Source organism: Macaca thibetana, chromosome 17, assembly GCF_024542745.1.
Source record: "Macaca thibetana thibetana isolate TM-01 chromosome 17, ASM2454274v1, whole genome shotgun sequence".
NCBI lineage: Eukaryota > Metazoa > Chordata > Mammalia > Primates > Cercopithecidae > Macaca > Macaca thibetana.
In genome coordinates, this window is record NC_065594.1 from 8,089,901 (window position 1) to 8,111,721 (window position 21,821).

Here is a 21,821-nt window from a genome sequence, read left to right on the forward strand (position 1 = left end):
AGACTCTAAGGAAGGAACACTTTTTATTAAGGTCTAGTCATAGGGGACAGAGGATAGAAACAAGAGTTTGAGGTTTGGCTTTGACTAGAAACTTGGGTGGCTTGAAAGAAACTTATCGGAAGCACAGTAGCTATAGGTTTGGGGTCCCAAAGGGTTAGCCTGAACTTTCTAGGGCTAAAACTAGGAAAGAAACACCTAAACTGTGCTTTAAACTAAATTTATGACTGAGTTGCTACCATGTGGTGATTTATAGAATGTGCTTTCGGATTCGCCCTACTTTAATCATGAAAGCTTCATCCTATAGATCACCACCTGTGTGGTGTCCTTGTTCTCAAAGATGATTTAAACTTGGACTGTTTTTCTCCGTAAAAGAGATTTGCTTTCAGAATGTTGAGTACGTTCATAATGGATGGTTCTTCATTACTTACAAATTTTTGTAAATAATCTTCTGATGAAACAAAAAGCTATGATGTTGCTGTTAGGTGTATTTGATAGATGTTGGTTGACAAATACAGGCTAAGTAGGATGTGGCAATACTTTGGGGCCAGATTTAGGGGCTGCAGGTGGAGTATGTGACTGGTGATTGAAAAGTTAATGAGGAAATTGGAACAGATATGGGGAAAAGTCATATGCAGTGCAGGTAGGTGGATGTGGCAGTCATGGTAGTTGGAGTCATGGTGAAAGTGGTGGAGGTTGTGGGGTGGTGAGGATGGTGGTGGCTGCTGGAGTGGCTGGATGGTTGGTAGTGGAGGGCTGGCAGCTGCCCCTGTGGCGCTGAAGACACATAAGAAGGAAGAGATGACAGATGGAAAAGATGCCAGGCTGTGGACACAAATTATGTGGCCTAAGTAATAGCTTTTGGTTTCTTGGGTGCTGGAGACAAATTGACCAGAGGGATATTCAAGGGGCCCTCTCTTTGTGGGATGAAAAGTTCGTTCTTTTTTTTTTTTTTTTCTTTTTTTGATGTGGAATCTCACTCTGTCACCCAGGTTGGAGTGCAGTGGCACAATCTCGGCTCACTGCAACCTCCACCTCCCAGGTTCAAGTGATTCTCCTGCCTTAGCCTCCCGAATAGCTGGGATTACAGATTCGTGCCACCACGCCCAGCTAATTTTTGTATTTTTAGTAGAGATGAGGTTTCACTAGGTTGGCCAGGATGGCCTTGATCCCTGACCTCATGATCTGCCTGCCTCAGCCTCCCAAACTGCTGGGATTACAGGCGTGAGCCACCGTGCCCGGCCAAAGTTTGTTTTCTTATTGTATCATTTATCCCCTTCTCCCCCATTCCCCTCTATGTATATAGTGGAGGATTTGATACTCTGAATACAGAAGCACAGAAACATGATCGATTACAAAAACCATTCATTCAAAAACCATTTTTGCCCCGGTGTTATTTACATCTAAAACGACCTCCCCTCTGCTCCCTCAACACACAAATGATCTATGTTTTGAAGAAAGAAATGTAGATTTTTTTTTTTTTAATGAGTGGAGGAGGCAGAAGGAAAAAGGGAAACTAGATAAAGAAGGCTTAGATCAATTAATTCCTCCCACCCCTACAGTTGTTTAGCTGTCTGTTCTACTTTGTGGATATTATCCTTGCCTGTGGAACACCAAGGGGAGTGAGAATATGAAGGCACTTTGGATCTGATGTTTGGCACCTGTGATACTGAGCTAATAATTTTGTGTTTCATGTTTCCTTATCTTTCAGTAGAGAGAATGATATTCCTTATTAGAAAACACAGAGGGAATATTTGTGAAAACACTGGCTTAATGAATATTAAAATGAAACAGAATGATAGGTTTGATGATGATCTGGTATTCTCACTGTCCTGAATCGTCATGATTTTTGGATTGAAATAATTTGTGATTGCATGGTCCAAATAGTTGTCCTCATTCTTTTAAAGAGGAGATTGTTTATGGTGATTCTGTAAAGATGTATATACTCTGCAGCAAGAGAGATTTAGGATAGCACAGCTTTTGAAAGAGGGGAGTTAGTGGGTTATCCTGCAGTGGATGTTAGATTAGGTATAGAGCACCACGTGCTTGATGCGTGCTTAATGGGACAGAATGACTTTACCCTGTGCAGGTGCTGGTAACAGCCACGTACAGTGGGTGCTCCTAGTTCAGTACTGTGCTGAGCCCGGAACCCCATCTGGGGAGGTGCTGCCATGGCTCTCGTTTTACAGCTCTGAGAGGTGAAGCGTGGAGCTACTGTTGTAGCCAGCCATGCCCGTTGCCACTAGGCTTTCTGGCCTCCTTGGAACCTGACTGGCTCCACTTTTTAATGTCTTTCTCATTTCTCAAATATTATGCATTTCAGACCAGCCCATCTCATCCCCCAGAGCTGCTTTAAAATTGAGCAGATAATTCTATCATTAGAGGACACCAGCTGAACAAGGCCAGGGGAATCCTAGAACTAAATTTGTGCCACATAATGAGATGTGAGGGGATCGTTGGTTGCAGTTGGTTTCCTAGAGACCTTAGAGATTTCTGAAGGTTATTTTTTTTTTTAAATTTATTTTTCTATCAAAGAAGGTCCTGTGATTCAGAAGTATCTAAATCATTGAAATACCTCAGATTTGGAGAATGTGAAGAAACCCAGCAGTGTGTGCATCTTATTTTCTGCTTTAAAATTATCCTCAAGAATAGATTAGAAGCACCGGGGTCACAGAGTCTGTTTTTTGAGGCAGGGTAAGGTTAATCCTTTTCCTAATTCATCTTTTTCATTAGGCAGAAAACACAGGAGGAAAAAAAAAAAAGACCAAACACAGTTTAATATTTAAATTCATAGATCCAGAGCCCAGAATTTTAGTATGTTGGTTATTGGGATAAAAGGAGTGGTGGATTCAGTAAATGTCACATGAGCAGTTCTCTTAAGATGATAGAAACCATATAAGCTGCTTTGTTGTCCATTTTTAAATGGTGCATAAGACTGTGCAATTTTCCCTGCACCACTCTCTTGTATGTACTGTTACGTAGCTGCTGTAGCCAGGAATTAAACCTGTGATCTGTTTGATATGAGGCCAGATTTTATTAAACTAGGTCATCAGGGCACACACAGGGGGCTGGGTCATGCTGGCACTGTGTCATCTTTGGAAATTAACTGGGTAAGCATGCCAGTAGGCAAACGAAGTGGCTTTGCTCCTGCTATTAGAGGCAGATAGCAGGGAGCTATGTAATATTTGAACATGCATCCAGTTAATGATGAATTACAATGGGAATCCTGGAAAACTTCCTGCAATACTCATATTATGTCAAAGGAGTTCATCATATTTGAAATTATCACAGGAATTACAGAATAATTCAAAATGAATGGGTAATTATTCAAGTGTTATGTGAGTTATTGCTTCAGCTTGCACATTCTTAATACAGTGATTTCTTCCCTCTCCTTGTAGAAGCACTGAGAACCTGAGCTGACATCAGCCATTTGGTCGCGATTTCCTGGGGCAGAAGCTGGGGAGTTTGCATAGGGAGATCATTTATGTTCTTCTTTTGAAGGTTGAGTTTGGTTCTGTCTAGGAGATAGGAGAATGAATTAAATGACATTTAAAAAATGGCTTTTTAACATCTGCTTTTGCCTGAAAGGGATTTTGTATTTAATTATCTGTCATATTTATGTAGTTGTTACTCATTGTACTTAGCGTCCTGATTTTTAAAATGCTGCGTGTGTGTGTGTGTGTGTGTGTGTGTATTTAATGTTCAGTTGCTAATATGGGGATATTTCTCTGAGATGCCAGGATAGGAGAAAGGCCTTTTCAGAAGTCCTTGTCCACCCCACATGGCTTGGGAAGCAGCTTTGGCACATGGCAAGGGAGGAAGGGGTCTGCAGCATTTGTGTGCGTGTGTGTGTGTGTGTGTGTGTGTGTGTGTGTGTGTGTGAGAGAGAGAGACAGAGAGAGAGAGAGAGTTGGAGTCTCACTCTGTAGCCCAAGCTGGAGTGCAGTGGCACAATCTAGGCTTACTGCAACCTCCACCCCCTGGACTCAAGCAATTCTCATGCCTCAGCCTCCTGAGGAGCAGGGACTACAGGCGCACGCCACCACACCCAGCTAATTTTTTTTGTATTTTAGTAGAGACAGGGTTTCACCCATGTTGCCCAGGGTGGTCTCGAACTCCTGAGCTCAGGAGATCCACCCACCTTGGCTTTCCAAAGTGTTAGGATTACAGGCATGAGCCACTGTGCCTGGCCAGCATTTTCTTTTTTAAAATTTTAGTTTAATTTAGTTATTAATTTATTTTTTAGAGACAGGATTTCACCTTATCACCCAGGCTGGAGTATGATGGTGTGATCATAGCTTACTGTAATCTTGAATTCCTGAGCTCAAGCAATCCTCCCATCTCAGGCTTTTGAAACTAAGACTGTAGGCAAGGGTCACCAGGCCTGGCCAATTTTTTTTTTTTTTTTAAATTAAATTTTTGTAGAGATGGGGTCTCGCTGTGTTGCTCAAGCTGATCTCAAGCAACCATCCTTCTGCCTCCACCTCCCCAAGCACTTGGGGTAACAGGCGTGAGCCACCGCTCCTGGCCAGCAACATTTTCTCATCTTTCTGCCGTAGATTCCACTTGTCACTAGAATGTAAACTTCGCAAGGGTAGGGATTTTTGTCTGTTTATTCACTACCATTTTCCTGACACTTTGACGAATAAACGCCTAACGTGCATTGAGCACTCAGGAAATGTTTCTAGAATGAATGAAGCAGCTTTGAATCTTGTATCTCTGGGAAGTAGAATTCTTTCTTTTTTTTCATCTCGAAGGAAAACAAGATTTACTTAGTCTTTTGCTTATTCTTTCAGCAGCACAGAGTCATATCAAGAGATCAGGGTGACAGTCAATTATTTTATTTTATGTTTTTAGAATGATGTATGTTGAATGAAATGTCACTGTGTAAGCAATGACCACTTTATAAGTAGTACAATTTCCTTCACCTTTTATTTTTTAGAAAATAATTGAAGTCACTTTTCTCTGTGACCAATCCTTCTTTTAGAGTGAGGATTAAAATGTTATTCTATCGTTCACCTGCCTGGAAGCAGTTATCATGCACATTTACACCAATGCCTGAAAGAAAATGGAATATTTCAGTACCACAGAGAGCTTCATATTCTTTAGACAGCCATCAACCATGACATTATGTGAGGAATTCCACATTCCTTAAAAAATATGCTGGAAATGATGTTATATTGCATTATCATTATATTGGTATTGTAACTTACATTTGCTATAATTTAGTTTATATAATAAATCTTAAATTGACTTATTTCTAAGTTATAATACAATAGGTAATTTCACAGTACTTGAAAAAAATCCAAATTAGTCAACCATTATAACACATAAAGCTAGGTATGAGTATTGAAGTATAAAAATATGTTCTATCTTTGACATTTGAGAAATGTTTACTATTTCAAATCGCTTTGAAATATAAAGAACTATATAGGCCTGAATCAGGATAAATAGAATTAGAAGTCTGTAAGAGGGCATTAAAACGAAAGCAAATAGGATGTTTTTCTCATAGGATTAAAATAACATGCCCTATATACCCATGAAAGCCAATACTTTAAGTTATTTACATTCCACTTGCTTACCTATGTTTAGGTATTTTAAGATTACTTCACTATATTACTATCTCTTTAACTTTTTAATTCTATTTTATGTATGCATACTATTTTAGAAATAAAATATATTTAATTACTAAAAAAAAAAAAGAAATTGGAAGGAAAAAAAATCCTTTATGGTCAAAAAACTAATGGAAGGACCAGCTTTGTGATAGAGGTCCCTGTTGTGTTCCCTCTCTGTTTTGTTTTGTTTTTTAACCTAGACAACTTGCTATACATGTTGCTCAGAATAAGAGGGTACATAAGTCATCAGATAGCCACAAAGAAGGACGATGTAGACTTTGATGACACTCTGGGTCATATCTCAGCTCTGGCATTTTTTAGTGTGTGACTTTGCTTATGTTCCAGTTTCCTTACCTTAAAAGGGGATGGTACCTGGCTTGCAGCTCTGTAAGGATTACATGAAATGAGAAGGGAGAGCACTCAGTAATATAACAGTGCCTGCTACAGAGTGAATGTTGCTTCTCACTTCCAAATGAAGCCTCATTTAAGTCTCCTTTAAGAACCTGACATTACTAGACTTGCTAATTTAACTGCTTTGCTTAAAAACATATATGCAGTTTTTTTTCTTAAAAAATATTTATTCCTCCTTCAGAATGGGGCATATTAAACAGAGTCCTGTAAGGAAGTAGAGCTGCTCGAGTTACAGCCTGGCACTGTTTATCATGTTTAGGCATTTACATAACTGCACTAATCTGAACTAGTTTGTTAATGAACGGACACTTCTTAAATATGGAACCCATGTGAGAGGCCACGGGGGAAATCTAAACTAAGTTTTTGAGGTCTCCCAATCCAGGGCAGCTCTCTCTTTGGAGTTTAAAGGAGTCGTCAGGTCTCTGTAATAACTGAAGAACATGAAAGAATTATATTGAAAACATTTGGCTAATTATAAATTCTAAAAGGCATTTCAGTTCACTCCAGCATTTTAACATCCACCAGGACATACAGATATACTTCTCGGTCCATCAAGTCAAAAGCTGTGTGTGGCTTTTAAATGTTTTAGTTGTAGTTTTCTTCTTTCCTCTTGAGGAGAAATTAAATTATCAGGGCAGGTTAATCTCCACAGACGATTATAGATGTGCAAATAATATGCCACTTACAGTGCATTTTTAATAGACTGCTTGTCAGAAGAACTCATGTTTTCTTCCGCTTCATGTAGAAGCAGTTCTTGTATATGCATTCAGAAAATAAAGTAGTCTTTCATTTAGTAAGGAAATGCACTCTTAACAAAACAATGAATCTTAATAGGAAGAGGGTATCAGGACTCATCTTCCCTCTCAAAGGCAAACATAACAAAATTGATAGTCTATGAAACTCCCTAGTGTCTCCTAGCTCCATGGCGATTTTTCATACCTCATGCATCCCTGTACCTTGCACCTTGTTATTTGTGAACAGACATTATTTCCTTACTGGGCCCTATGCTTCCTCAGTGGTGTATCCATGTCTTATTCGTTCCCAATGTTATTTGGCAAAGTGTCTTACACATAATGGGGATCCATAAACATTTGGTGAATCAATGAGGATTTTCTGAGCAAAGTGCGGAGGGCCAGATTCATTGTGGTTCTCGTAGTTTTAATTGGGGGTGAAGTGGAAGAGTTCATTTCCTCGTTAGGTTCTGGCTGAGCCAGTGTGTTGTACTGTGTTTAGGATGGTAAGAGAAGCCTGCCAGAAAATCATCTAAGGTAATTTTTTTTTTTGACAAAGTGGGAAGGTATTCAAATAGGCATGAACAATATAGAGTTTCTGACAATAAAGTCAATATCACTTGAGGTTTTTTTTTGGCCCCTTTGATTCTTCTGGTTGGCTCTAGTGCAAATGAGAAGGTGGGGATGAGTGTGGAGTCTAAGTTTTTGCCTCCCAGATAGAGGGACACAGGGCATAGGAGCTCTGATTTTGGGTTCCTCAGTGTGAAGGAAGAGGGAGGCGAGTGGTCCAAAGGAAAGGGTAAGAGGATCTCTAGAAATGGGGCTCAGTGGAGTGTCAGGCCTGGATTCCTCTAGAGGACACCAAGGATAACTTTTGAGACTTTCAAGACTTACTGTGATTTTGTACCTCTCCCCCGTGCCTGTCAATTTCTACTGCGTCCTGTGTCTTGTTGTGGCTCTGGCAAATTGATGAGGAGTCGGCAGGGTGGTTTTGCAGGGAAGGCCTCATTTCCTTTCCTGTGTGACGTAGTTCTTCCATCTGTGTCTCTCTTGATTGCATCTTCCCAGACTTCGTTTCATTCTTGGCTTTTTCAGTACCTCCCAGGCCCATCTCCTGGCTGGTCTCAAGTCCTGCTAGGGCACTGTCCAAGGAAACCATGCAGCAGCCCTGAAGACTGATGCTGTCTCAGAGTTATGCTTTCTGATGCTGGATGGACCTCCCATAGATGCAGCCTCTGGGCGCCCATCTTACGCAAAGCTCAGGCTTGGGAGGAGAGTGGGAAGGAGGCGAGTAGCTAGGCCTGTACACTGTCAAAGATGGGCTTTCACCAGGGCTTTCTGCCTTGGCCAGGCTCAGCCCTCCTGTCATCTGACCTCCGCATACATTTATCTGCAGGATGATGCCCCGATTTCTTAGCAGGAATATAAGACCCTTCCCACACTACATGTTTTATCCACATTTCCTGTCACACACTCCTTTTCTAGTTCAGGGATATATATATGTTATATATACATTATATATAATATATATACATTATATATGTTACACATTGTATATACATTATATATTATATATATATAGAATGCCTGCTTTGTGATAGTCACTGAGCCAGATGCTGAGAACGTCAAAAGGATTGAACTTTGGTTTTGGCTTTCCAAGAATTTACTATCTATTGGGATAGCCCAATATACAAACAGCTTCAAAAAAATAGTTTAAAGGATTGTTAATGGGGAAACACAGAGGTGGGACTCACAAGCCCCTTTTCTCCATCCTTCCTAAGCCACTCATCGTTTGTATGTATGGAGGTCAGCCAATATTGGTTTGATTGTGATGTTTTATATCCGTAATATTGTATGACAGTAATTGCTCTTCTGAAAAATAGTATTAGATACCGTAAGAACGATAATAGTCAAAAGGATTAAATTATACTACTTAGCTTATGGATTAAATAATAAAAACAAGCTTGTTGTAATGTTAGTGGTACCTGGTGTGTGAGTGGTATCTAATGTGGTAGGAAAAGAGATGAATATAAATCAGACGTATTTTCAGTAACAAGGGGTGTGATTATTGAGTTTCAAAGAAAATTAACTTAGAAGAGTCTTTCAGTAAACATTCCTGTTATCACTTTATAATAATAATTGGTATTTCTAACCCCACCCTATTCCCTGCCAACCCCTCTGCTGTTGACGAAGAGATATTTTTGGCCCGAATGGTCTAGATGTCAGCCTACAAGGATTTGCCCACTCTCCCAGTGGACATTTGACAGTGTCTGGAGACATTTTTGGCTGTGCAACTAGCGTCTAACTGGAAAAGGCCAAGGATGCTGCTCGTCATCCTGTAATGCATAGGATAGCTCCTCATAAAGGATCTTACGACCCCAAATGCCAGTAGTGCTAGAGTTGAGAAACCCTAGTCTGGATGAATAGCCCATATTGCTGCATGGTCCTCTTATAACAGCCTTGTTATGATTTAATCCATCAGGTGAATAGTTTTGATGATCGCTCAGCATGTTTTGGAGAACTTTACTAATAATGTATCCCCAGTGTCTAGTACAGACCCTGTAACCTAGTCCACAATTCGTATGTATTTGTTGGTTGAATGATTAAGTGCATATATTCCTGGAGATAATAGCGTTTTATTTGTTTTCCAAACACTCCTTTTGTACTTTCAGAGTTAGATAATTGGAAAATATGTGCCGGAGGTTATGAGAGTCATTTCAAAGATTCAAAGCAGGTTTTAGGTCAGTAAAAATAAGACACCTGGATCTCTAAGAGGGAGAAGATAGAAAGTCATCAACTCTAATATCAGCTTGTTTGCAAAGCTGAACAGGCAAAAACATGGCAGAAGTTCATGAAAGCCCAGTTGGTCTGGAGCCACAGAGGAGTATGCTCTAAGCAAACAGCTGCACCAAAAAGCAAACTCAACACAAACCTGTAATAGGAAAATAAGTGGGCATCATACAGAGTCCTTAGAGAACTAGAAACTGAGCTTCACAGCAGCACTACGTGCGGCTAGGGGCACAGACAGATATAACTACAGCCAGCTCAGAAATTACCTTGCACTGCCCCGTGGACGCCATCTGTGCTGGCTCTGCTGAGAAAGCCAAGTGCTTGACTTCCCAATTTCTCTCTCACCGTTTTCCTGCTTGAACCCTTTGCCCCAGCCAGACTTTACTTCTTCTCCTCTAAACATGCCTTGTGCTGCCTGTCTCTCATTGACCATGACATTCTTCTGTCTCGAATGCTGTTTTCCCGCTCCTCTCTACCTCTGAGTTTTCCAAGACTCAACTCAAGTTCAGCAGCCTGTATGAAGCCCTTCCTGTTTTTCCTGCATGAAAAGTCTTTAACAACCTGATTTCCCCCTCTCTTACCCCCTCCAAATCCAGGAAACAAGGTACTGTCATGGTTTATCAGATTCCATTCTATAGAAACCTCAGGTGCTTCAAAACAGTGAATGGGACAAATTCATCTTTTCGTGGTTGTTGGAACAGGCCATAAGGATAGGAGAGCATCTCCCTTTGGTTCATCAGGGCCCATTGGATGGACGCCTGCCAGAGACTGTACGCAGCAGTCTGCTCATTGGTGTAAGGTGCCTTTGAATGTTCTGATAGTACTTACCTGGACAAAGAAAGGGACCTGAAGGAGTACTTTTATATCGTCCGCAAGCTCTAGAAATAGACAAAAATGTCAATGCCATCCTGACATTCGACAGAGATACATTCTCCTGTGTATAGGGCCCCATCCCAGTTTTTGGACACAGGTGGAGTAAAGCCAGCCCTGTTTCCTCAGGGTTCAGGTACAACCTGGAAGGTGTGTGTGTGTCTCTTCTTATGCTCTGATCTTGGCTCATGGCAAATTCAAGGAGAAGGGCCAAGCTTGGCTAATTGGCCAGCAACAACCCTGCTGGGCAAAGCATTCTGTCAGTCTCACCAGGCACCTTCTCTCTAGATGCAACTCAGAACTTTGCAATATTGTGTAGAATTCCCAGCAGCAGTGGGTTCTGATCAACACTGTTTACAAGAGCAATATTAAAAACATAAATCGCCCAGAGGGTATGCTTAACACTGAAGTGTTAAACAGTAGAGGGAGAAGGGACTTGTAAAAGTGAAGTTTAATTTTGTTACAGAGAACTTTCATTCTTTGTGCAGGATGTCTTAAGGATGTCTCGAAACCATCCTGGAGACTGGTCTTTAGGCAGTTGATTCATTTGATGGCAAAACTCAGACAGATATATTAAAATTAAAATCTCATGCTGGGTATAAAATTTCATTATTATACCTGTTCTTATTACAATCACTTGTTTTCTATTCATATGAGATCGTTGGGTAGAGAAAATTTACCTTGATTTTTGCATTCAGAATTCAGTTGCCTGTTTACCATGGTTTCATTTATTTTTAGATGAAAATTTCCCCTTTTTGTGTGCAGCTGAATGTATCTCTCGGTTGCCAGAAAGGAGGGGAATATCCCTGTTAAATGAGGATGATCATTTATTTGCAAGTTAAAACATATTCTGAAAAGGATGGAAGCTTGTTCTTGCCTGAAGCTTGTTTGTTCTGTAAGGCTTTGAGGTGTCTCTGAGGGCTGTTTTTATACTCTATTTTGTCTTGTTTCTTAGCAGTAAGGCCTTTACTTATGTTGGTATAGGAAGTAGAGAAAAGTGATAAAAATGTCTGGAGTGAACCTAAGAGGAATAAGAAATCTGTAACATTTGCATAATTCAAATGCAGGCCTGGGGATTCTGAAACATTCAGAATTGTGTTTTTAAACGCCATTATGTAAGCACATACATCTGTCCATTGACCTTGATGGAATTCATTGTAAGTGACCAGTGGTTCCCAAAGCCATGGTATTGCTGATCCACAAAGAAAAGGAATCAGAGAACCTGTTTCAAAAACAAATCATCACATGCAAATAATTAAGAAAATATGTACTGAGTGACTACAACGAATTGGGCACTATGCAGGTGTCAGAGATATGAAAGTATATGTGATATGATGCTTGCCCTCCAGGCACTCAGAGTCTAAGAGGAAATATAGATGAGTATAGATCCGGTACTTCTGGTACCTGCTGAAAAGGACTCTGACCAGGGTCCTGAAGCACGCACAGTTCCAGAGGCCCTCCTTAAAAAACATGCAAAATTACTAAAGGAGGTAGGGAGATGAATGTGTATGTTGAAGGGGCTTGTGCAGGTGAGGACCCCCAAAGTGTCACTTTCCACCCCTGGCCCTGTGGGATGTGTCTGAGTGGTAGGAGCACTTGAGCAGGACTTAGCGCCCAGCACTGCTTCCTGGAGGAGGTGGCACCGTAGGGGTGTGTTGTTTCCACTCTTCCCTCCTGAAGTCAACTCTCCACACAGGAGCCAGTGTGAGTCTTTAAAACCTAAGTGAGATGATAGCACTCTCCTGTTCATATTTGCTTTCCATCACACCGGGACTTGAACCCCACATCTCTCCCACTCCCCCTCGCTCCTGATGCCTCCTTGCTGTTCTTAGAGCCTTCAGTCATCTTCCTGTCTCAGGGGTTGCACTTGCTGTGCCCTCTGCTTGCAGGATTCCTCCCTCCTATTTAGCACAGGGTTGGCTCCTCTCCGCCTGCTCAAATATCTGTCCTCAGAGGGGCCTCACCTAATCACACTATCAGGTGCTCCTCTGCCTTCCCTGCCCTCTTTATTCTGACTTATTTTCTTCAGAGCATTCTCCCTACATCACATACTCCTTTGTTCATCTCTCTTTCCAGTTGGAATGGAAGCTCTGGGAGGATGACAGTATGGCTCTTACTCTGCTGTTTCCCCACACCTTGGGTGGGGTCTGGTACACAGGAGGCACTCATTAAATATCTGTTAGAAGAAAAAGTGAGTGAAAGTAATACAGACATGGTGTGGGCACAGTAGCTGGGAGGTCTGTCTGCAACAGTTTGTGAAAAGGGAGGCTAATGGTCTTCCAGCTCTCTATTTTGAGAGGCTAAAAATGTATTTATTTCTGAGCAACACTAATTTACGGAATTTTTAAATTCCTCGGAAAAAGACTGGATGCAATGGCTCATGCCTGTATTCCCAGCACTTTGGGAGGCCGAGGTAGGTGGATCACCCAAAGTCAGGAGTTTGAGACTAGCCTGGGCAACATAGTGAAACCCCATTTTCACTAAATATACAAAAATTAGCCAGATGTGCTGCACACCTCTGTAGTTCCAGCTACTCTGGAGGCCGAGGAGAGAGAATTGCTTGAACCTGGGAGGCGAATCACGCCACTGCACTCCATCCTGGGTGACAGAGCGAGACTTTGTCTTAAATACATACATACATACATTCCTTGGGAAAAACTTCCGTGCCGGATTCCTGTGGATGGATGGCATCTGATGATCTGAAAAAGGTCTGAGATTGTATTCTAATTACCAGTTACTTGAATGTTCTGTTGTCTCAGATGCCTTCGTGTTGGATCTGGTTGGAAGAGATTTAAATCTTGAAAAGTGGGAAAAGGAGGGGACAGTTCAGTGTATGAGTGTGTGGTAGGAGAGGAGTTTAATTTTCAAGAGGTAAAAAGTCCTATCTGAAATGTTTTCTCCACTGATTATGCTTTTGTTAACTTTTTGAAAATGTATTTGATCCTGAAAGCAGCAGCATGTTGCATTGTGAAAATGATCTCTTGTTCTCCATGTTCCTGCTGGTTACATATTCCTCTTCTCTAGAATGGCAGTGGCCGGAGTAGATGCCTTGGAGGCTCCTAAAATTCTGCTGGGGGTGGCCGATGAGACAGAAACTAAGCTTTTATTATATTTTGCTATAAGGACCAACACAGTTGGCCTCACTTGGGCAACCTGTAAGTCTCTGAACCGAGGTGTCTTGAGGCAGCTGGTGGAAGGTCCATTGCGTGGAGGGGAAACAGTGACACCTTCATACCCTTGTCCTTTTTGTCGCATATGTGTACGGGATTGAGTAGATTTACAAATTACATTATCTTTTTTCTTTGAGATGGAATCTCTCTGTCTCCCAGGCTGGAGTGCAGTGGTGCAATCTTGGCTCACTGGAAGCTCCACCTCCCGAGTTCACACCCTTCTCCTGCCTCAGCCTCCGGAGTAGCTGAGACTACAGACGCCCACCACCAAGCTCGGCTACTGTTTTTTGTATTTTTAGTAGAGATGGAGTTTCACTGTGTTAGACAGGGTGGTCTCGATCTCCTGACCTCATGTTCCGCTCGCCTCGGCCTCCCAAAGTGCTGGGATTACAGGCGTGAGCCACCGTGCCCGGCATACGTTATCTTTTTATAACCAAATTGACCTTCACGAAATAGGGAAGTGGCTTAAAAACCAGAGATTGACCATCATGTTAGAAAGTAAAAGTGCAAATGAGCATCAAAGAGATGGCAGAATTTATATTCCTTCTACTACTGTTTGTGTGAGAATTGCCTTAGCCAAATAAAAACAAATGATAACCTAATCCTACTGGATAAGAAGTTGGCCAAAGAATTCAAGATCATAAAGAAGATTATTTGAAATATGGATTCATAGCTATTATTTTAACAGTGTATCTTGTGCTATCTGTATAGGATGGCTTGTTGCAGTAGTTACTGGTCAGAATACATGTAATCTACAATGCATGAATAAGCAAGTATACTTGTATTGGGGGATGTGTGCTCAAAGCTTCTTACAGTTAGGGCTGTCCACTCGAGAAAGCTTAGTGTCCACTGCTTGAGGGACTTGCTCTTCAAAGCGTGGTCTGAAATGAGGCATCAACTGGGAAGCTTTCGGAGATGCAGAATCTCAAGACTCACCCGAGACCTCTGGAATCATAATCTGCATCTGAACAAGAATCCCAGGTCATTTGTATGCACATTACAGTCAGGGAGACACTCCTGTGGAGTATTTTATAACATGCTGCTTCTGTGCATCTGAAACCAGGGAGTCATTTCTCTCCACAAGAAATCGTGGAACTAAAGATGTCTGATTTTTACTTCTAGTTATGTCGCTGGCAACCTTGGCCTTTGGCAGCTTAATGACCTGCTGAGATTCTGTTCCCACATCTGTAAAACAGAGACAACAATCCTTGCCTCCCAGAAGGTTTGTAAGAGTTGTCTGAGTGTGAAGCCCTCTCAGGAGCCACAGCTCAGTCTTGCCTTTTCCCCTCTGCCTTGTTAGTCCATGAACACATTTAGGGAGGGATAGCTCTTCTCTATCTTTCTATTTCCCAGCACAGAGATCTTTAAACTTTTGCTCATGTACCTCCTAAAAAGCCTTGAAAAATCATATATACCTGCCCATTTTTAAAAGTTCCATTGGTTCCTCATAAATTTTAACAGTTGCGAAGTAATGCCTAGGTTATTGTAAACATTGACATTTAAGAAATAAAACCAACTACATCCCTCTTTTCAGTCTAGCCAGTAGAATCTGATCCCCGGGTAATTTGAGAGACTCTCAGTGGGAGGACCCAGAGATTGTCTTCCCTGCCTCTCCTGACTTCTGTGAGGCGTCCAGTAGCAGCTTAGTCTCCTGGCAGTTCTAGCTCCCACTGGATGGGCTCATGGTGGTTCCACCTCCCTCCTGGGGATGCTCTGGTGACACATCTCCTCCTTTTGTCCCTTTAGCTCGGGAGTGGTGCTAGCTTCCATCCCTTACTCATCTTGGGGTTTCTCTGAGGTTCCCAGCTGGTTTACCAACTCTTCCTTCATTGGTTTTTTTTTTTTTTTTTTTTTGAGACGGAGTCTCGCTCTGTCGCTCGGGCTGGAGTGCAGTGGCCGGATCTCAGCTCACTGCAAGCTCCGCCTCCCGGGTTCCCGCCATTCTCCTGCCTCAGCCTCCCGAGTAGCTGGGACTACAGGCGCCCGCCACCTCGCCCGGCTAATTTTTTTGTATTTTTAGTAGAGACGGGGTTTCATTGTGTTAGCCAGGATGGTCTCGATCTCCTGACCTCGTGATCCGCCCGTCTCGGCCTCCCAAAGTGCTGGGATTACAGGCTTGAGCCACCGCGCCCGGCCCCTTCATTGGTTTAATCAGTGCCTTGCAGTAATTCCCTCTATGCCAAATAAAGTAGATTCTTTCTTTTTTGGTTAGATCCCAACAGATAAATATACCAATCTTGATTGATATGCCAGTAGGAATTGTGGTTTTGTCCCTGGAATTTTATTTTATTATTTTATTTTAATGGATTATTCTTTAGTAGCAGAATTCTATCATCCCACAGGCGCTAGTCATTTTTTAAAATTAAATTTAAAGTTCCAGGATACATGTGCAGGATGTACAGGTTTGTTACCTAAGTAAACGTGTGCCATGGTGGCTTGCTGCACCTGTCAACCCATCACCTGGGTATTAACCCCAGCATGCATTAGCTATTTATCCTGACACTCTCCCTCCCCCTAGACTGCCCCACTACCGACAGGCCCCAGTGTGTGTCATTCCCCTCCCTGTGTCCATGTGTTCTCATTGTTCAGCTCCCACTTATAAGTGAGAACATGTGGTGTTTGGTTTTCTGTTCCTGTGTTAGTTTTCTGAGGATAACGGCTTCCAGCTGCACCCATGTCCCTGCAAAGGACATGATCTCATTCCTTTTTATGGCTGCATAGTATTCCATGGTGTATATGTACCACATTTTCTTTATCCAGTCTATCATTGGTGGGCATTTGGGTTGATTCCATGTCTTTGCTATTGTGAATAGTGCTGCAGCGAACATACACGTGCATGTATCTTTATAATAGAATGATTTATATTCCTTTGGGTATATACCAGTAATGGGATTGCTGGGTCAAATGGTATTTTTGGTTCTAGGTCTTTGAGAGATCACCATCCTGTCTTCCACATGATTGAACTAATTTACATTCCCACCAACAGTATAAAAGCGTTCCTCTTTCTCCACAGCCCTGCCAGCATCTGTTGTTTCTTGTCTTTGATAATCACCATTCTGACTAGCGTGAGATGGTATCTCATTGTGGTTTTGATTTGCGTTTCTCTGATGATTGTCACTGGAAGGTTTTATACCCCACATCTATGTACCCTGGAAAGATTCAGGATGTGAAGGGTAGTTGTGAGAGAGAAGATGTTCCCAGGCAGAACAATTTTAGGAAAAAGTACAAATAGAATGTAAGGTTCTGTAAACCGATTCCCTTAAAATGAGCACCCTTGAAATGTGTCTGTGAGCTCCAGTTTGAAGATTGCTGACTTGCAAAGCTGGACACAGTGCACATTTAGGCACAGTAAGTATTGTTTGAGTAAACGGATGGCTGCATATGTAGGGAAGTCCCAGATTGTCCATAAAATCTTTTTTTAGCAGTGGCGAGGCCCAAATGCAGCCAACAATGTGGGATGCATGCTCAGTCTGACACATCCTGAGGCTGCAGTTCATAGCTGGTCAGACTGGGTGTCTCCAAGGGCCTGACACTTGGCTGAACAGTTAGACCCACTGGGGAACCTGGCAGGATCTTGGAAGCCCAGGCAATAACGGGCCATCAGCTGGAAGCAGGGCTTCTGTTGTCACTTTGCCAGCAACAACAGCAGTGGTGCTGATGTTTGCAGTTGTGTGCATCTGCAGATTTGCAGAACTCTGCTGCTTATCTGGGGAAATCTTTCTGACAAATTTGTTTATGGAATATCAAGTTGTACATTTATGGCTAGCCAACAAACTGAAAATGGCCTAAGGAGGATTTAAAAAATGGCTATTTTTCATTGGCCATAGAACAGAAGCCCCCCCCGCCCCCTGCCAAAATAAAGAGTACTATTTCATATCTTTGTTTGCTTTTTGCTATGATTTTGTTAAGCTGCAATATGTCCAAACAACCTCTCCCAAAGAAACTCCACTAAAACTCCAAACCAAAAAAGCAAGGCACTTGCGCGTAGAGAGACTCCTGTCGTTTATAGCGTGCTAACACAACCTCGTAGCCACTAAATCAAAACATCTGAGTGGTGGAGCAGATTCACCCTAGACTCTCTAAGGAAGTGGGGAGCTGGTGTTTCCTGAAGGGGCTGATTGCCCATTTGCCTGCTTTACCTGGCAGGGGAAGACCTTGGCATTGAGTGTATTAAGACAGGTTAAATTTAATCCTTGGCATTGAGTGTATTAAGACAGGTTAAATTTAATTTACAGTAGCTATTAATGCTGTTTCAAAGAACCATCTCGGGTATAGAATTGGTGGCTTCCTACAGGGAATGTTGTACCAACTGAGAAAATTTGTGAAGATGATAGTTCTGGAAGACAAAGGCAAGTCTTCTTAAATGTAGAAACATGCCTATCCAACCAGTGATTCTTCTTTTTAAAAATCTGAAAGGCTGAAGTCAAAGGGTTCATGAACTTCCTGGAGGGATGGAAGATCAGAGATCAGGTTTTAGGAAGATAATCATGTGGGAAATGGAGTAGAGACTCGGATAAGAACAAAGTTGGTTCTTGAAAGAAAAGGTAAAGATACTACACATGTGGATAGAGGTATCCGAGAACAAAGAGGGTTTTCCTATCAAGAGGCAGCCGGTACCAGAGAACAGGCTGTCTTTGGGGAAAAGGCAGAAATAGATAATGGTTTTGAAAGTCAAACTACAGAACTGCCCTTTTCAAGTGTTTAATAAATACAGAAGGGAATGGAAATACATTTGACATAGTAATATGGAAGCACTGAAGGACATGTTAATGGAGCTTTGATGATCACTATGTAAGAAAGTACTTAGGGAATGAGAATATAAACAAATCAAGGTCAGGAGAGATGCCTACTTATGTTCAAGTTAGCTCCAGTATTCTGCACAGAATCTTACCTTACAGGTTCGCTTCGGTATTTCCAGCATTACCCATCATCATCTATCCATCCGTCTACCTTTCCATTCTTTCCAGAAATCCTTTTGAGTCTCTGCTACATACCCTGAGCCCTGGACTGGGCACTAAGAACACTGTGGTGTATAAAAGCCACGCTTGGCCCCTGCTATTTTAAATCTCATTAAAAGCACAAGTGTACGATTGCAACAGCAGTAGGTACCATGCAGGAGAGCTGTGTCATGCTCTGGATATAAAGTAGAGGGGTTTGACCTAATTGAAAAATGAGAAGGAGAAAGCCCATGAGTGGGAATGTGCCTTTCCCTGAGAGGCTGGGTCTTCATAAGCTTGGGAGTTTGAGGATGTGTAGCTCTTCCCTTAAGTTGAAATTATTTTACAGGAAGGATTCTTGAATGAAGGTATGTAGGATTAAAAGACTTCTACCTTGCATCAGATTTTTAGTTTATATAAATATATTATACTGGGGTTATGGCTCAGGAATTAAACCCATGTCTAAAGAAAAAAGCTTGGAATTGCAAATTTGTCTTTTTCACTGACCTGCTGGACAAAGCTATATTAATTGCGTAGCAATTACTAGTTGACTGAGTTCTTTCATATAGTTATTTAAACTTGTATCTCTAATCTGTCCCTGGCTCTCCTTCCTCCCATTCTTCATCCACTACCTCCCAGGCAGGCAGGACAGGCAGAACATCATTGTCATTATCTACGGCAACATCAAATGTGTTTTGAAGATTTGCTGCATTGGAAGTTGACAATAAAATTATAGCATGTACCCACCATCTATCCCCCACCCTCAAACTTAGCACTTAGAGAGGGGACATACACTTTAAAATAGAATGCGTTAATTTCTCCAGAGGCACATGTACAAGGCTTATCGGAATATGAAGGAGGAACCCCTAATTCAGACTGTTGTGTGGAGAGGGAGTAGGGTGTATGTTTGTCGGGGAGCTTCCTGCAAAATCTGGAGGAACAGGGAAGATTTAGCTGGATGAGTGACCGGGTGGGTGGGGTTGAAGTTCAGATAAAGGGTGAGTTTTACCAGGTGAGGAAACGGGACAGCTAGAGTTGAGGTCAGATCTGTCAGCTCCTCCTCCAGGGCACACTCCCTGAACTGAGCTGCCACTCAGGTGGAGAGAGGAGTGGGAGACGGTAAAGACAGCCAACAAGTGGGGTAACCCTCCAGGAAGGGAAGCAGGAGTACTTTGGTAGCAGGAGACGGCAAGTACTCAAGACAGGCTGCTTTTGGGGAAAGGGGGAAGTAGATAATTACATGGGAGGCCCTGTGCAGTCATCACATTTGCTGTCTCCACAACATCCTGAATTAGGTGCTGCTGGCTGCATTTTACAGAAGGAGAAGTTGAGGCCCAGTGGGGCTAGAACCAGGTTGGACTTGACCCTGTGTTGCCCTGTTCAGTGGTTGGTACTACAGGAGTGGCCGGGGCCCAGTGGGAACTGTGGGCTGCTGGTGGCATTGTCCCTGGTTGGATGTCTGAAGACAGTCCCCACAGTAGGCAGGCATGGCTGCGTTCTTCAGAGACGTAATGAACAAAATAACTCTGGGGACTAACTCAGGAACCTCATCCTTGCAGTCCAGTCACTTACGTGGAAAAATGTGTTTAGCCCCATTCGTAAGCTGGCGCTGTCTGAACGCTCCTTTACTTTCTAGGACTGGGGAATTAGGCGTGTGCTGGCTGCTTAGGCCCTATGTGTGTGGACATCTGCCACCTTTCTAAGCCACGGTAATGAAGGCTCTCATGAGTTTGCAGAACTCGTTGTCATGCAGAGTAGAAGTACCCATGATTAGACTTAACGACAGAGGTAAAGTTGTATTTTTGCAAAACATGTTGAACTTGTGCAGGATGATGGGGTAGATCATCCTGGCACTGAGTTAAGAAAGGCTGTGTTTCTTTAAGGAGCTGCACAGAGAAACATACAGGAGAAAGGGTAGAATATGGGAGATGCGTATGTTGTTCAGGGGCAAAGTTTGTGAGGGATGACCAGGATCCACAGACGGGGGTGGGTGGAAGCGCTTCCTGTAGCATGTTCCCCTGAAGCCCAATGAGAGAGAGAGGCAGATTGTTGGGTTTTATTTCAGGATTAATCTTGCTGATCAATACACTCCATCCTGCCTACTTTTATTGCAGAACCTTGTGCTTGGGTTGAGGCAGTGTTGGAGGGAGGGATTGATTTATATTACATTTAGTTGTGATCAGTTAGACAAAGTGGTAGATAATCTTTGGCAGGATGGATTTAGAATTTGCTTAATTGCCATGTGCTATGATGTTCTGCCATCTGTAGGGAGAGCTTCCATTTGGAGATAAAATCAAAATACAATTTCTAGATTTTATTGAGGGTCCTCCTCCCTTAAACAAATACTGTTGTTTCTTTTTTCCTGATAACTATTTTCATTTTCTGTGAAAACATGCAAATGACTGAATTGCTAGAGGAGAAATGAGGCAGCATTTCTAATAGTCACTCCTTTGCCAGCTTTTTGTAGGAATCAGGTTGTTTGACTTTCTTGCTCCTAAGAGGATAGTGTCTGGAATGATGTGAGCAGAGAACCCCTGAGACGTCAGGTACCATCACCAGGCTGGAATGTGGGATTTGGAAAGGAGACCTAGGTCTTGGCTTTTTCAAACTCCTCTGAAACCCAGTGTCATGTGGAAAATGCGGCTAGGGAGGGGGCTATCTGGCCTTCAGTCAAGGCAGTGGCGGCGGTAGAGTGCACCTTAGCAAAACATCACCGCGTGCTGCGTGTCAGCCTAGTGGGGGACGTGCACGAGGCTTATCCCTGGATGTTTGGAGTCTGACTGACCGCACCCTCCTCACACCCATCCCCCTCAGATGTTTCGCTGTGCGTGCTGGATATTGGAAGAACTAGGACAAGTCATTCTTACACTGCTTTCAGAGAAAATTCGTATATATGTCAACTCGCCTCCTGTCACACTCAGTTTTTGCAAACACTGGAGGTTACATGTCGGGTACAGTGTGACAGTGTGCATCCCTCGTTTTGCGTGGTACCTGTTGGAGGGCTGTGCTGGATAGCCGTGGCTTGGCCTGAGAACAGAACCTCGCCAGTGTCAGGCAGACCGTTCCTTGCTAGTTCCATCAGTAACAAATGCTGTTCTTATGATGGTAACCAGTCTGTTAGGGAATCTTATCAGCCTGCTGGGGAGAGCCAGCACGTAGAGATGGTTAAACATCTGCAGGGCAGGGACCAGGCTGGCAGAGGGCAGGCCTCCTTGCTGGACAGTGTCTCTGTTTGGGGCCCTTAGGGGGGCAGTTTCCCAGTGCTGTGGCGTTAAGTAGAGAAAGTAACCCTCTGGAGTT

General features: G+C 42.6%; 1 protein-coding gene across 3 annotated transcripts in view; it reads left to right on the plus strand.

Annotated features, from left to right (window-relative positions):
- The window catches only part of MTUS2 (microtubule associated scaffold protein 2), a 625,283-nt gene that overhangs the window by 19,599 nt on the left and 583,863 nt on the right, over positions 1 to 21,821 (plus strand). The gene's annotated exons all lie outside the window — the stretch shown is intronic.